This window comes from Phacochoerus africanus, chromosome 7 (genome assembly GCF_016906955.1).
Source record: "Phacochoerus africanus isolate WHEZ1 chromosome 7, ROS_Pafr_v1, whole genome shotgun sequence".
In the NCBI taxonomy this organism is placed as follows: Eukaryota; Metazoa; Chordata; class Mammalia; order Artiodactyla; family Suidae; genus Phacochoerus; species Phacochoerus africanus.
In genome coordinates this window covers 42220561-42236566 of record NC_062550.1, presented here as the reverse complement: position 1 = coordinate 42236566, position 16006 = coordinate 42220561, and the positions used below count along the sequence as shown (strand labels likewise).

The window sequence follows — 16006 nt, the reverse complement described above, 5'->3', positions numbered from 1 at the left end:
ATAGAAAAGAATAAAAAAGATCTCTCCAGTCCTATTCCAAGAAGACAAGTAAGTTTTGTTTTTATTATCCCAAGGTCTGAAGCAGAAATGCCAAGAACTCAACTCAGAATTTGAATTTCACCTGTCTTGAGTGGTGTGTGTGTGAGTTGGAGGGAATTTAAATAGATTATAATGGATATAGGCCCACCTGGATAGAAAAAGTTTCTACTGAGAGAAGAGTTTTCTTCTGGTAAAAAGTAGAATCAAGGATACTTTCTGTCCTCAAGAAGGGCTTTGGGTCCTGGAGACTGCTGATCCAGAAGTCAGTGATTATAAGTGTGACAAGTGATTGACAGCATAGGCAGATACACTCTAGATGAAATAATATTCTAGGTGAATGAGTGTATGTGTCCGTGTGTGCACGTGTGTTCAGGTCTATGCATGTGTCATGAAAGTGGGGGAAGAGACAGGATGATATGTAAGCAAGTTTAAATGGAGCTCCTTAAGGCAATGAAGGCTGAAAGGCAGAGGGAGAGTAAGAATTTGATGCATTTCCTATTTACGTTTTTCTTGTATGTTTCAGTATCATTCAGATGGTAACTGCTCTATTTCTGGGATTTCTTACGAAAAATTTAAAACCCAATTTCAGGTTTCATCTGTAATGCCAGAAATATTATTTTTTAATTGTTATTCCCTCAATACAATTTTTTTCTACTGTACAGCACAGTGATCCAGTTACACATACCTGTACACATTCTATTTTCTCACATTATCATGCTCCATCATAAGTTACTAGACATAGTTTCCAGTGCTGCACAGCAGGATCTCATTGATAATCCATTCCAAAGGCAATAGTTTGCATCTATTAACCCCAAACTCCCAATCCAACCTACTCCCTCCCCCTCCCCCTTGGTAATGCCAGAAATATTAGTGCTCCTTTTTATACCCTTCATAGCATTCTCTTTATCCTTTGTATCACTTTGCCACTAGTATTTGTCTAAATCAATTATTATCTTCCTTGAGAGGACAGCTGTCATTTTCAAATGTTCATCACTATATTCTCATTGTCTAGTGCAGTTCTTCACTTTGTATCTGGCACATAATTACAAAATAAATTGTCCACTTACATTCGTAAATTGTATCTGCCTGAACATTCCCAATATTTTAAAATATCATATATTTTATGTTTTTTAAAATATTGTCTATCCTTCCATATTCTTTATGATTTCTATATGAAGAATTAACATTTATTGATTGATTGATTGATTTTCAGGGTGCGGGGGGGCTGCACCTACAGCATATGGAGGTTCCCAGGCTAGGTGTCAAATCAGAGCTGCAGCTGCCAGTCTACACCATAAGCCACAGCAACATGGGATCTGAGCCACGTCTGGAACTTACACCACAGCTCATGGCAATGCTGGATCCTTAACCCACTGAGTGAGGCCAGGGATTGAATCCTCATCCTCATGGATACTAGTCAGATTCGTCACTGCTGAGCCAGGACGGGAACTCCTGTAACTGATGTTTTTTAAAGTTGACTTTGCTCCAAAAATTATTGAAGTTATTTAAATTGCATACCAACTTCCCCTTCTGAATATTTGTTTTTTTACCCTTTTAAATGATTATTTTTTATCCTTTCCTCTTTGTTATTTGTGATATACTAAAGTGAGTAGTTTTTGAGACATCCAAAGATGTTATTTTGAGTTTTCCTGTAATCTTTTAGTTATTGATGTTCTAAGTATCATACTCTACTGTTTTCTGAAGAAAAATATATGAGTGGAAAAGATGTTGGAAACTGACTTGTTTTCACATGGCTCCTGTAGCCACCATGCAGTAGGGACAATTTGAGAGTATAGTCTTAGATCACCTGCTTTCTCTTTCAGACTTTTGGAGATGTCAATCTGCTATATCTGGTGGTCTGAAGCACTCTTAAGCCTGGTTTTCTGGTAGCAATCTATTCACTTTCCTTCTGCTTTTGAGGTTTGGAGAATTCTTTTTTCTTCCTTGAAATTTAAGGCTTTTATTAGGACATAGTCCAGTATTGATTTTAGCTTGTTCATTTAATACCAGACATATTTTCTAATTTTTTCTATTTCTCACCTCTGTTATTTTAAATTTCAGAGTGTTTATATTATAATGTTGATGACCAATTTTGCTCTATTATTCAAATTTAATATCCATATCTGTATTTCTTATATAAAATGTTAGCTGTTCTCCATATTTTTCATGACTATCTTCTGTTTTATAAATGGCATGTTGATAGGTCATTATATTCTTTTCCTGGATTGAAGTTCTTTCTTTCTCAGTGGAGTCAGATTAGTATTTCCCATTTTTCCTCCATTACCCTGCAAGCTCCCCTGTCCCTTCCCCAGGTTAGGATCTATCAATTGCATCTCCTAAGCCAGCTTTTCCTCAGAACTCAGAAAGAAGAAGTTATTTTTTAGAAAAATGGAACAAAAATATGTGTTTGTGTGTATGTATGTACACATTTACTTTTTACAATAAATGGATTATTTTCTAATTAAAGTATTATTTTCCAATGAAATCATTGAGTTCTAGTTTCTTCATTAAGAGTCTCACTGGTGTTTCTTATGTTTGGCTAATTCTGAAGCTATAGATAAACCCTAATCTTAATTGAAAGTATTTAGCTTAATTGCTTTTTACCCTTAAGTAAGAGCATGGTTCTTCTCTTTTGTTATTTCCTCCAAATATATATTCAGTACATACTATATGTCAGGCACTGTGCCAGGTACTGAGAGTCTACAAACACAAACCACAGTTACTACAGTTATGTGACTGTTCGTCTTATGTGGGCAACAGGTATAGTCTATAAATACAAGTCAGAGCATAGTAAAATATAAGGAACTATGGCAGGCCCAGCAATGTGATGGTGGTGGCTAATCCGAGAAAAATGCTTATAGGAACTGAAGTTAGAGATGCTTTTTAAAGGGCAAGGAGGATTTAGTGAATTCCAGGGATGGAGATGGGGGAAGTGTAGAGGGGAAAGTCATTCTGGACAGGGCCAGTGTGAGCAAATGCACAGATATGAGGACCGGCATAGTATGTGCACTGTGTGTATGTGCGTGTGTGTGTGTGCATGCACATGATTGTGTGTATGTTTGTGCTCCTGTGAAGTTCAGTTTTGCTAGAATTTGACTAGTCCAACAAGGAGTGGCAGAAGCCTAGAGGGGACTGGTAAGGGCAGGTCCTGGAGAACCTTGTATGCTATAAAAATGGACTTGGATTTTATGCTGGAGGTGAGTGGTTCTTAATCTTCTGATAATACTCCCCTTTGAAAATCTGTTAACAGCACTGGTACCCCTCCAGAACAGTGGGGAGAGACTTACACATGTTCATATATAAAAGGCTTCCACTCAAGAGAGTTCATATCTTCTGTTCCAAATGCAAGCAAATGACAAAATATTAAATGAAATTTACTGACAATAAAAAGTTATTTTGTGTGTGGATTTAAAATTAAGAATAAAGTTAAAACTAAAAATTTATTGTTGTATAGATTGTGAAAGGTGATGTGATTGGTTGGGGGTACTGTTAAATTTTGCTAAAACTCATAGTTTCCTATACCTGTCAAAATTTTAGCAGAAGTCATCATAAAAGAATAAAAATGCAATCTCCAGCTTTAAGATCATCAGAGAAAAAAAGGAAAAATAAAACTATCAAATGGAAAATAAGTAGTGAATGAATTGAAGAAAAACTTTGGATAAACAGAAATGACAAAATAGGATTGTAATAAAATCCTAATATATTAGTAATCATAATAAATAAAATTGGGTTAATTTTACCAGACACATTTTATCATATTAAATAGAAAGAATAAAAATTTTAGCACCCAAATTCAATAAAAATAAAACCACCTAAAATAAAACCACACAGAAATGGATGAGGAAATAGATAGCTAAAAGATAGATGATATATCATTCAAAAAATAACTGAAAGTTGATCTAGCCAAACTAATATCAGACAAAACAGAGCTTAAGGCAAAAAGCATTTATGAGACTAAAGCAAGAGTACTACTTAAGAATAATAAGAAGAGAAAAGGGAAGGAGATTAAAAACTAGAGGTACTAATGGAGTAGTAGGTAGCTTGGGGTAAGATGGGGTTAAGGGTTCACATGAGGAACTTCAAGATTCTTTGGGGAAAGAGTGCAAATGGTTGAGAATGGGCATAACCTAATTGTTGGCAGTCCTCTCCCATGGTTAGAAAAATTGAGGTGGATATGGGGGCATGCATTTTCAGTTAGGTCCAATGACAATCCAAATAAAGCTCACCATGAAGCCTCCCCAGGTTACTGTGGGAGTCTTGAAAGTTGTATTTCATATACTCCAAAGACCCATTCTATCAGTGACATTAAAGGTGCTTACGGTTGACTGTTGAAGGATAAGTTCCTAATCTTAGAATTGGATCAGCTCCCCACTGTCAGGACCATGTGGTTCACAGGTTTCCTTATGGGTTTGCTGAGAGTGAAAATAGGAACGGTACCAACACAATAAGGAAGGAAGAGGAGGCTGATAAACTCAAGGTTTACTGCACTTATTTTGACAAAACTATGAAACATCCACCAAGATCATTCCTGTCAGTAGAGGTTCATGTATTAAAGATACTCTCTTCTATCTAAGAGGGTTTCCTATTTTCTAGTCCACACCCCCTTTTTCTTGCCATAGAGTACCTGGTTATCAGTGGTCTATACCTTTCTACAGAAGGAAGCCATGGAAAGGCATTAAGGGGCTGGTGGGCACATATTAAGGTGGCAAAAGAATGTTGGGTCAGATTTAGATCTGGGGGGAAACTGAATGCCTATTCCTTATAATGACTGCTAGGTATTTACTCAATGGCTGGTACAAGCATTAGATAGGACTTCTCCTACGAATGTTAACAAGCATAGGGGTGCAGCTAAAGTCAGTTATTGGGCAGATTTCAGGCATTTAAATCCAGATTGGCTTTTCTCATTTGCTACATTGTTTCAATCCATATGACAGATGGTAGTGTCCTGGACTAAAATGATGTCACTGAATTAGGATGATAGCTGCTAGGGAGTTCAAATTCTGATCATATTTTGAAAGTGAGGCCAAAAAAGATATCCTGATGCAAAAATGATATATGGCCCCCCCAGACCATATATATATGTATGCCTATAATGTTGTCTGATGTTTTAGAAATACCAATATTTAACTAAAATTAATTTAGAAATACCATAAATTTGATAGATTAACCATCCTTGTCCATCAGCTCTCCTTCTAAAAACAGAAGGTATAAGAAAAAATAATCTGCTTATGAAACAAAAATAGGATTTTTTGAAAAAAGAAAAATCAAAGAACAATTTGTAATTTTAGAACTTGAAGAGATGATGAATAGGAACAGGTTTGCTTCAGCTTCTGCTAATGTCATGGCATCGCCCCAGAGCAGCTGGGAGGTCAGAGTTTTCAGAAGGAGGTGCTACCAGTAGAAGGGTGGGCCGGGACAGTGGCCTGAAGCTGGGTTAACAGACTGAGGAGGAGATGGCAGAGGCAGTGGAGGCCTGGAGGCTTGTTGTGGGCACTGTTGAGCGGGTGGGTCCCTGACCAAGGAAAGAGTCCATTGGCTTCCTCTGTTCTCAGCCTTCTCTGGCCAGATGCTGCATTTCCCACCTAGCGAAGGATCTGGGGCCATAGGTCTTGGCAGTCCAGTGCTCTGAGCTGTTGAAACTCTACCTGGAATAAGAACAGCAGTTCCAACCAGTGCAGCCATTATGCATTGAAGACAGAGACATGTCAAGATTTAAAGGATTTAACCAACTTTTTTTTTTTATTTTTAAACTTGCACATAAACTTTTATCCCGGTTGTTAATATTTTGGACAGATCCTTGGCTTTTATGAAGGTGAGACCTAAAATCTGCCTTGCACTGGAGTCTGTTGTTTTTGCTGGCTGCCGTAATAGTTGAAAAAGAATGCAACGTTTCATTTACTCATGAAATAATTTGGACTAGTCAATGTAAACGCACTGCATCTGACAGAAAATGAAGGGAGAAAATAATTGTGGAAAAAATTCAGAGCTATGAAACAGAACATACTGCTGTATTAAACTTTTTTTTGCTTACATAAGACTATTATACTTCATATTTCAGAAAGGAAAGAAATATTGTCTTGATAAACTGGAAGCTTAGCTGAAAGCTTGCAATTTTCTACTAGTCTTTTCAAAAGCAAAGCCATCTGTATTAGCTTTGTACCTTCTCAATCTCTAAGTAGAAAAGTAGTTCATTAAATTATCACAAATTCTCCTCCTTGTTATAAAGCATTCAAAAATTAATGATACTGAGTTCTTTTACTGGAGGTAAGTATTTTCTAAATTACTAGCTGAATATTTTCTCTTGAATACTGCAAGAAGTTGGCTGGGATTGTTTCTAGGTGCAGAGCCCAGACCCTCCAAGGTAGCAACTATGGTGTTCCTGAGGTGTGAGCCAGAGGATCTCTGTCTTGATGAAAGTGAAAGTGAAGACTCAGAAGATAATTAGTTTTAGAGAATTAAGTCTCAGCATCTCCCTCTCCATCTCAGTGATCCAAGATGCATTGTCTTTTTCAACTTGAAAGTGACACTGTGTGTTCTAATTGTACTGTGTCAGAATTTAAAGTGTACATATAGTTTATAAGCAGTAATTGTTGGAATAGGTAGTTTTTGATCCAGCCCCCATCTAGGCAGGAATACAAAGACTGGAACACCTGTTGTCTACAATTATTCTGATCAGATCTGGTCAATTTTCATATCTGAAGCTACCAAATGGGGTATGGCTTCTCAAGCAAATGAAAATAATTTAAATATTGGCACTTTGTTTTTCTTTGAATAAAAATAGTTTTTAGTTACTTTTCCATATGGAAAATAGATTTTGTGAGTAAGGATGTAGAGAGATAAAGAGAGAAACTTTTTTCCTTGATAAAGTATAAAGTAGGAGACTGACATCTGTTGAGAATAAGAGTAGAGTCTGAGTGATGATGAGGTTTGAGAGGAGTGGTGAAAGTTCTGAAAGGGTTTTGAGGGAAAAAGTGGAGGGAACCAATCAAAGACAAGTAAAAGTACTAAGGTTGATGATGTGGTCCTAGCCAAGGCTGAAAACCATGAATTTACAGTAGTGCAAAATCAAAGTGTGGAAACAAAAAGGTTGACTGTCACTGTTTCAGGATATGGGTTTTGCAGGTTGCTGATGATGTTGAACTTCAGATGAACAACCTTGAGGTCCAAGCTCAGTAAAAAAAGGAAGGTAGCCTAGGATGGAACTGATAAGTCCAAGGAAACGGGGAATCGAGGGATGGAGGGTTTGTCAACATTAGTGTGCAGATCTGGTGGGAAGGATAGTACAAGAGAGGTGAAAAAACAGAAATTTGTTTACAAAGTATGGAATATGAAACTTTGAAGTTTCTGAGTGAACTATGAAAAGTATATTCTTGGGAGGAGGGCTATAGTGCAGAGGAGAAAATGGTAATTTGAAAGAGGTTTAGAGAATTCGAAATTAGGATGTCGGCTTTTGTCTACGCGAGCACTGAAATCTCCTAGAATTATGGCAGAAAAAGACTTGAGCCAGGTCTGAAAGTTTACCTCCATTGAAATGAGCTTAACAAGGATGATGTAATATAAATACCCTTAAATTAGGACAAGCTATCACAGGCAGATGGAAGAGTAAAGAATTAGGCATCAGGGGAATGTCACCTCCACTATCAATATATACACTTTCTTGTGGATTTGTGGAAAAGAATAGCTTTCAGTAGAGAGGCTTATGGGAGTACTAGAAGTCATAATTAACCAAGGTCTGTTCTTTCTGTAGCATCAATTTCCATGCTTGGTAAACAATTTTATACATCTCAGTTTAATATAAACTCAGACACATTTTGAAATAGGATTCTAAATTTATGTACATATTAATGATAAAACAGCAAATGTCAAAGAAAATTTACACTTATGGAAGGCTGCTTTGGGCTAGTCTTCTCTTTCCTTTCCAAGGCTCTCTTTGCCCTGTCATCTGTGAGGAAAAACTTAAAAATTATCTAGTAAGTAAGGGGAGGGGAAGGAGTCTTGAAAGAAAAGGACACAGGGCAGTTCATTATCCATAGAAAGGAGTCTTGCACAGCAATGGATAAAGTGGGGGCTGGGTTATTCAATAGAGAGAAAGGTCAGGAAGAGAAATCTGAAAACAGTAGAGGTGCCCAGGAGAAGAAAAGAGGAGAAAGTGTGGGATATCGCAATTTTTCAGTTCCTAGTCAGATTCGTTTCTGCTGCGCCACGACGAGAACTCAGATATTTTCCATTCTAACTTTTGCACAAGTCATTTTTGTGCGAGAAGTACTGTATTCTGCTTATCTTAGGAACATCGTAAGGACTATATGTGAGTAGATTTCAGCCAGTTTTAAGAGTGCTGATAATTCAGGGCTTTTTCATGGTGTTTGAAGCAATGATGAGTCATTAGTTTAGGTCTCTTCATCATAACTATGTATCTTATAATTAATTGAAATAGTGACAAGATGATTTACTTTAACTCTTCTGTCAGGTCAGAGATAACCAGAAAAGACCCCCCAAACACAATTTTACTTTTTAAACAATGTGATTTCCATAATGCTTGCCTCTTCAACCTCTTTAGGACAGTAAATACAGGCAAACTGCTGAACAAGTTTCTCAGCAAATATACCTTTTTTTTTTTTTTTTTTTGCTTTTAGGGCCAAACTTGAGGCACATAGAAGTTCTCAGGCTAGGAGTCGAATCTGACCAGGAGCTGCCAGCCTACACCACAGCCACAGCAATGCCAGATCCCAGCAGCGTCTGCTACCACAGCTCATGGCAACATGGGGCCTTAATCCACTGAGTGAGGCCAGGGATGGAACCTCATCCTCATGGATATTAGTTGGGTTTGTAACCTGTTGAGCCACAACGAGAACTCCCTGCTTACAGTGTCTTAATCCTGGTTCTTTTTGGAACTATTTGGTTTTATCAACAATTACAGCAGCACTGGTATTTTTTCCTCCATAGGGGTTATTTGTTCCTCATGAGAGATCTCTAAACATGTATCAGAGTAAAGACATAACCCTTGAAGCTCTTTTCCTCTGTTGCCAAAAAGATTCTGTTATTTTGAAATTATGAAGCATTTTTCAACTAGAAAGCTTTGTGAAGAAATACTTCTTTCCTCAAATGTTATTGGATATTGAATTATAGTCCTTATTTTCCCGTCAGTGAAAGTGATCACACTATCTTCACATAAACAAATTTCATGATTTATTAATAATCATATGGCTAGAAATGATGAAATAAAATAAACTTTTTTTTTACAAGAAATTCTGGACTTTAAAGAAGTATATATTTGATCTAACCTGAAAGAGCTACAGTCATTTCCAGAAGGACTGAAGGCAAGCCAGGTGAAAAATCTGGGGAGTTTAAAGCAATTGCTATAGAGAATTTTTCTAAAAAGGCAGGCAGTGGCTTCAGGAAAAGAGACTTGCTATAGGTACTGGGTACAGGCAGGAAATAAAAAAAAAAAATTGCCAATTTCTGTTTTTGAGGATACCAGGATGAGACTTAATCTGGAATTACTGAGTTTAAATGTAGCAAGAAAGGACAGAGAAATACCTGGAGCCGTTATCAGTGGTTTGCTAACCTGAGCAGGTAATAACAAAGTAATGCTAACCCTAGGACACATTTTTTTTTAATTTTATTTTTAAGAGATATTGCTCTCACCTAGGTACAATAAAGCTTCAGCTGACATCTCTTAAACAAAATCCAAAATTATTCAATCATTTAAGCATCAACTGATTTACTGAATTTTTAAAAAGACTTAAAATTGTCCTAGAAAATTTCACAACTGTTTTGAGGGGAAGTAGGGATTTGTGGTGGACACTTAAAGATAATGTGACTTAGAAAACTTGAAAATGTGTGACATAAGGACTAGGGTGAAGAAAGGTAGTAGCTAAAAACAAAACAATGGAAGACATATTATAAATATTAGGAAAATATTTGAATGATAGAATATCATTGTTTGGATTTTCATCTTAACAGTCACAGAAAAAAATGATACATTCTCAAATAGGAAAGTAGTGCCAATTTAGGAATCTTCTGTTTTGTTTTGTTTTTTATTTGTTTATTTATTTCTTATCAAGTAGTCTTAATTGTAATCAATTGTTATTTCCCCAATACATTTTTTTCCTTTTTTTTCCTACTGTACAGCATGGTGACCCAGTTACACATACATGTATACATTCTTTTTTCTCATATTATCAAGTGACTAGACATAGTTCCCAGTGCTAAACAACAGAATCTTTATCAATGAAGTCCTGTTGGATTGAAGGATTATTTGGACAATAGTGTGATGGTGGCGGTAATTGAAATTACCTAAATATTAAGTGACCCTCCCTTGCAGGGCAAGTTTTGTGATTATGGGAAAGTAAAGAAGGGATAATTGTGAGAGGCTGTGGTTTCAGCTTTCCGCATTTAAACCTAGCTGTTTCCACCATTGGATTCTGATAGATCTTGTCTATGTGATGGTGATTATGTCTTCCAGTGTCTATCCAGCCTGAGGAGGCTTCTTGGGTGAAACCTCAACCCAAGAGAAGAGGGAGTCAATGACACAATCCGTAGGTATTAAAACCCAAACCAGGCATTTGTCATCCTTGGGAAATAGTGAGGCTGAGTACATATTTTTGCCAGTTAGATTTGTCTCCTCTATGGATCTATATTTTAAAGTTACAACTCTGTGTTTTTGCTTTTGTTTTTGTATTTTAAAGGCTGTAAGATGGGAATATTCTGCTGTGTTATCTGTTATTAGAACATAACACAAAAAGTAGGAAGAAGCCTTTCCCTCAGTTCAAAGATTTGATGCTCCTGGGATTTGAGTGCCCCTGCTTACAGAAATGATGGGTGAGGCTGGGAACAGCGATCCACCAGGCTACGTTGCTAGCTAGGAGACATGCTTGTATTTAATGAAAAAGGTGAAGGAAGAAAAGAGGGGTCATGGTACAGGTGGCATGTTAAAACATGACTTGGTTTAAGTACATGCAAAGTGGGGCTTCTAGAATGCTTGGAAAAAAAGGAATTTGCAGGGGATTGGTCCTAAAGTATGAAATAAGGGGAAAAATTAATAAAAAAAAAGGAGGGAGGAGGTGATCCTTCTTTTATTTATTTATTTATTTATTTATTTATTTATTTATTTATTTATCTTTTTGTCTTTTGAGGGCCACACCCGTGGCATATGGAGGTTCCCAGGCTAGGAGTCTAATCAGAGCTGTAGCCACCAGCCTATGCCAGAGCCACAGCAATGAGGGATCTGAGCCGCATCTGCAACCTACACCACAGCTCTCGGCAACGTTGGATCCTTAACCCACTGAGCGAGGCCAGGGATCCAACCCACAACCTCATGCTTCCTAGTTAGATTCGTTTCCACTGCGCCATGATGGGAACTCCTCCAGGAGGAGGTGATCTTTGAACTGACTGGGATTAGATAATGTGATAGGTGGAATAATGGCTCCACGAAGATGTCCAAGTCCTAATCCCCATAACCTGTGTTTGTGACACAGTGATGGGGAAATTAAAGTTGAGGTTTAATAAAGATTGTTAATCAGCTAATGCAGGAAATTCTGTCTTATCTAGGTGGGCTCAGCATAATCACAAGGGTCATCAAGGGAGAAGGAGATAGAAAAAAGAGAACCAGAGAAATGAAAGCATAAAAAAAAAGGATTCAGCTAGTCATTGCAGGCTTTGGAGATGGAAAGGGGGTATAAGCCAAGGAATGTGAGCAAACTTTAGAAGAAGGAAAAGGCAAAAAACCCCTGAATTCTTCCTTAGAAGCCTCAGTAAGGAAGGCAGTGCCACTGACGACACCTTGACTTTAGCCCATTTCAGACTTCTGTCCTCCAAAACTGTATACTAATAAATTGAAGCTATTTTAAGCCACTAAACTCATAATAATTGGTTACAATAGCAATAGGAAGTTAATTCCGATGTGAATTTTATGGGAGTTGATGTGATTCATCAGAGAAAGAGAAGAGCAAAACAAATACGTGAATCTTCTTTTTCTTCTTTTTTTAAAATTTAGTGGTCAATTGGGATCACAATGCATCCAGAAAAGCCAAACATAGTTGGCAATGGGAGATGTTTTAGGATAGAAGACAATGAGATTCAACTGATTTATGTTGAGGTATGAGAATGCTATTAAAGCATAAATATCCAGATGAAAAAAACAGATTTGGATTTGGAAATGAAAATATAGAGAAGCTATGAGAATAGAGGACTAACTCTATAGAGTGGTTTAGGCAAAAAAAAAAAAAAATGCCTTTCAGAGATTTTCAGATTTAGATGTAGATTAAAATTGTGAAAAATGAAATATAGAACAATCGGAGAAGTGGAAGGAGAATCAATAAAGGACAGCGATAAGTTTTAATAGAGTTTGTGGTATGTAACTGGAGTTTGGTAAACATCTGAGACCGAGGTGGTTAAAAGGGGCCTTTCTAGTCAAGAGTGGTGAAACTGCTTGTATGCAGTATCATAGGCTTTGAAACTGACTAGTTTATTATAGATTCCAAAAACACAGACTGAAGTTTATGTCCTGAAAAGTATCATCTAATAAAGAATGTGAGTACTCATTTCATTCTGGTCTTGCCCATATGGAATGTTACAGTTTGAAGCAGACTTCAAGAATGTCCAACTAAATTGAGCTAGATTCCTTACTACATTACCAGTCAATATATAATAAATTTTTATTTTGTATTTTTATACCCTTAATCTCCCAGCATGATCCCATTCCGTTATGCTTCCCTTCTTTTTATGCTTAATTTATGTTCTGCCAATTCATACCTTCCATAAATTTCTGTATTATGTGTCAAGGTAAAGATGTAATATGGCTTCATAGAATGCACATATAAATGTATGTATGGATTACCTGTCTCACATAAGTATCAGATTCATATATAACATTTGTTGCACTATGTTTCTTACTTTTTTCTTTCAACCCATAGAGAACTGTATCAAAAAATATATTGTCCTTTTCTAGTACCCACTTAGATTATCTAGTCTTCTATTGCCCGATATCTAGAATGCTTCCAATGTTTTACTAATAATTAATATTATTCAGTGACCAGTTTTAGTCATGCCTATTTGTGTCCCTGAGCAAGAGTTTCTCTAGAACTGACTTTTGATTCTAAGATATGTACGTACCCTTATTTAGGTAACCGATACATTTTATTTCAAAAATGAATGCCACTGATCACATTCAAAAATAGGGCATCAGAATTCTTGCTTCCATGCATCTGCAACAATAATAATATTTGAATTTTTGCAAATATAATGAATATTCAGTGTATATCATTTTTACTTTTACTTGCACTTCTGTGATTACTGCTGAAGTTGTTTTTCTTTTTACGTATTTAATGGTGGTTGTGTGTATAAATTGCCTATTCATATCCTTTCTCTCAATTCTTTGTGGTTTCATTTCTTTTTTCAGTCATTTTTTAAAAAAATTGAAGTATAATTGATTTACAATATTATGTTTGTTTCAGATGTATAGCAAAGTGATTCACTTAGACATAAAAATATATAGTTTTCATATTATTTTCCATTATAGGTTATTACTGGTTTCCTTATTCCTCGATAATTTATAAGACTTCCTTGATAGTCTAGATCTTAATCCTTTTGATAATTTTGGATGTTGCAAATACCTTCTTTTTTTTATTGTATTTTCCCACTGTACAGCAAGGGGATCAAGTTATCCTTACATGTATACCTTATAATTACATTTTTTTCCCCACCCTTTGTTCTGTTGCAACATGAGTATCTAGACAAAGTTCTCAATGCTATTCAGCAGGATCTCCTTGTAAATCTATTCTAAGTTGTGCCTGATAAGCCCAAGCTTCTGATCCCTCCCAATCCCTCCCGCTCCCATCAGGCACCCACAAGTCTTTTCTCCAAGTCCATGATTTTCTTTTCTGAGGAGATGTTCATTTGTGCTGGATATTAGATTCCAGTTATAAGTGATACCATATGGTATTGCAAATACCTTCTTTATGCTAACTTCATCTGAGAGGCCCTCGTTTGAGGAAATCTTTACTTTTGATATGATATTATACATGGTTTTTCTCTTACATTATTAATATCTTTTAGGCTTCTTTAAAAATCATTCTTCATAGAGAAATAAAAGATGTTAGAGCACACTTTCCACTAATCCTGTTATTCTTTTTACAATATGTCTTCAATCCATGGCTTATTTCTGTGACGTGAATTTCAACATGATTCACAAAATAATCCATAATTTATCCTCTATGTACTACTTCTGTCTTTTATCTTTTTACATCTAATGTTGCTGTTTGGAAACCTCAGGTCAAATGATTCAAATTTAACATTACCATTTCATTCTAGAAATGTTGAGGATTTCTCTGTTTAAAGTTTTTGTTGTTGTTGTTTTGCTTTTTAGGGCTGCATCTGTGGAATATGGAAGTTCCAAAGCTAGGAATCAAATCAGAGCTGCAGCTACAAGCCTATGCCAGATCTGAGTCGCATCTTCAACCCAGCCGCTAGCCTGTGTCAACATTGGATCCTTAACCCAACAAGCAAAGCCAGGGATAGAACCCACATCCTCAAGGATACAAGTCAGGTTCTTAACCCACTGAGCCACAATGAGAACTCCATCTGTTCAATGTTTTAAAATATTTCTGTACTGTTTATAAATATATGTTTATATATATACATATATATTTACATTTTCGGTCTGTTCTTAACTCTATGATGCTTCTCAACTGATGGCATTATCTTTAGTTAAGAAAATTTCATGGCTATTATGTATAAATACATAATTTATACATAAAATTTATACATAAAATTTTCTTCTTCCACTTCTTATTTATCTTTCTCTTTCTGGGATTTCTATCAGTGGAAGTTGATACTTTGACCTTTAGTTTTTGCATCCTGTAATGTCATTTTTATAGAGTTAGGATAAGGGTTTGTACAAGTATAAAAAAGTCTATATTATTCATTAAAAAAACCATGTAATACATAACAATATCATTAAAAATAATTTATTGATGGACATTTAGGTTTCCAATTTTCATTACCACAACAAACAAATAATTCAACTATGTACATTTTGATGCTAATTTGTGAATCTTTCTCTTGAATTGTTTCTTAGAAGTTGAACTGCTGAGTCAATAGAAATGTACAATTTTATTTTGATAGACTGTCAACTTGTTTTCCAGAATGGTTTCTTCAATTTATACTACCAGTAAAAGTGTACAAAAGTACTATTTCTTGTACACTTGCCAAGGCTTAATATTATCACTGTAATTCTTGTCAAACTTATGAAAAACAATTCTTTTAATTTGCATTTTTCTCATAACTAGTCAGGTTGAACATCTTGCACATATTTTATGCAGATGTTTGTAACTATCTTTTATGACTTGTCTGCCTATATCCTGCCCATTATTTTAATTTTTTTTTTTTAAGATTGACTTTAGGAACTCTGTGTCTCTGTGTATCCGTGTATATTCCAAATAGTAATTCTTTGTCAGCAACATAAAGTGTAAAATTTTTCCTCAGAACTTTGCTGAAATTTTAATTTTACGATTTATTTTGTTTAGGGGAGGCTTTACTTTGTATGAAACAAAACCTTAGTTTTGTTTTTTTTTCAGTCTTTTCCTTTGGCATTTGTGTTTTATTTAGAAAATATCCCTACCATATTGCATTTTCTTCTACAACTTTTGTCATGTTATTTAACCTGGAATTTACATAGGCATACATACTCTATTTTCTCCAATATGTGAACCCAATTGTTCAAATACTAGTAATCAGTCCACATTTTCAATTTTACTTGAAATGCTGATTTCACCAATAATGAAACTAAAATATATACATAGATCTGTTTATGGATTCTCTTTGTAATATAGTTTAACTTCCATTACTTATGTCTTCCTTCATTAATTTAAAAAGTTACAGCTGTATTTTTCATAGCAGTCAATATATTCTTTTAATGACTTTAGATTTTGGTTAATTTCTTTGGTCATTGGTGGAGATAATATTTTAA

The 16006-nt window shown here is 35.6% G+C and overlaps 1 pseudogene; it reads left to right on the top strand.

Annotated features, from left to right (window-relative positions):
• Positions 1-5492: 5492 nt before the first annotated feature.
• LOC125130398 (cyclin-G2-like) lies at positions 5493-6484 on the top strand (annotated as a pseudogene).
• The last annotated feature ends 9522 nt before the right edge of the window (positions 6485-16006 follow it).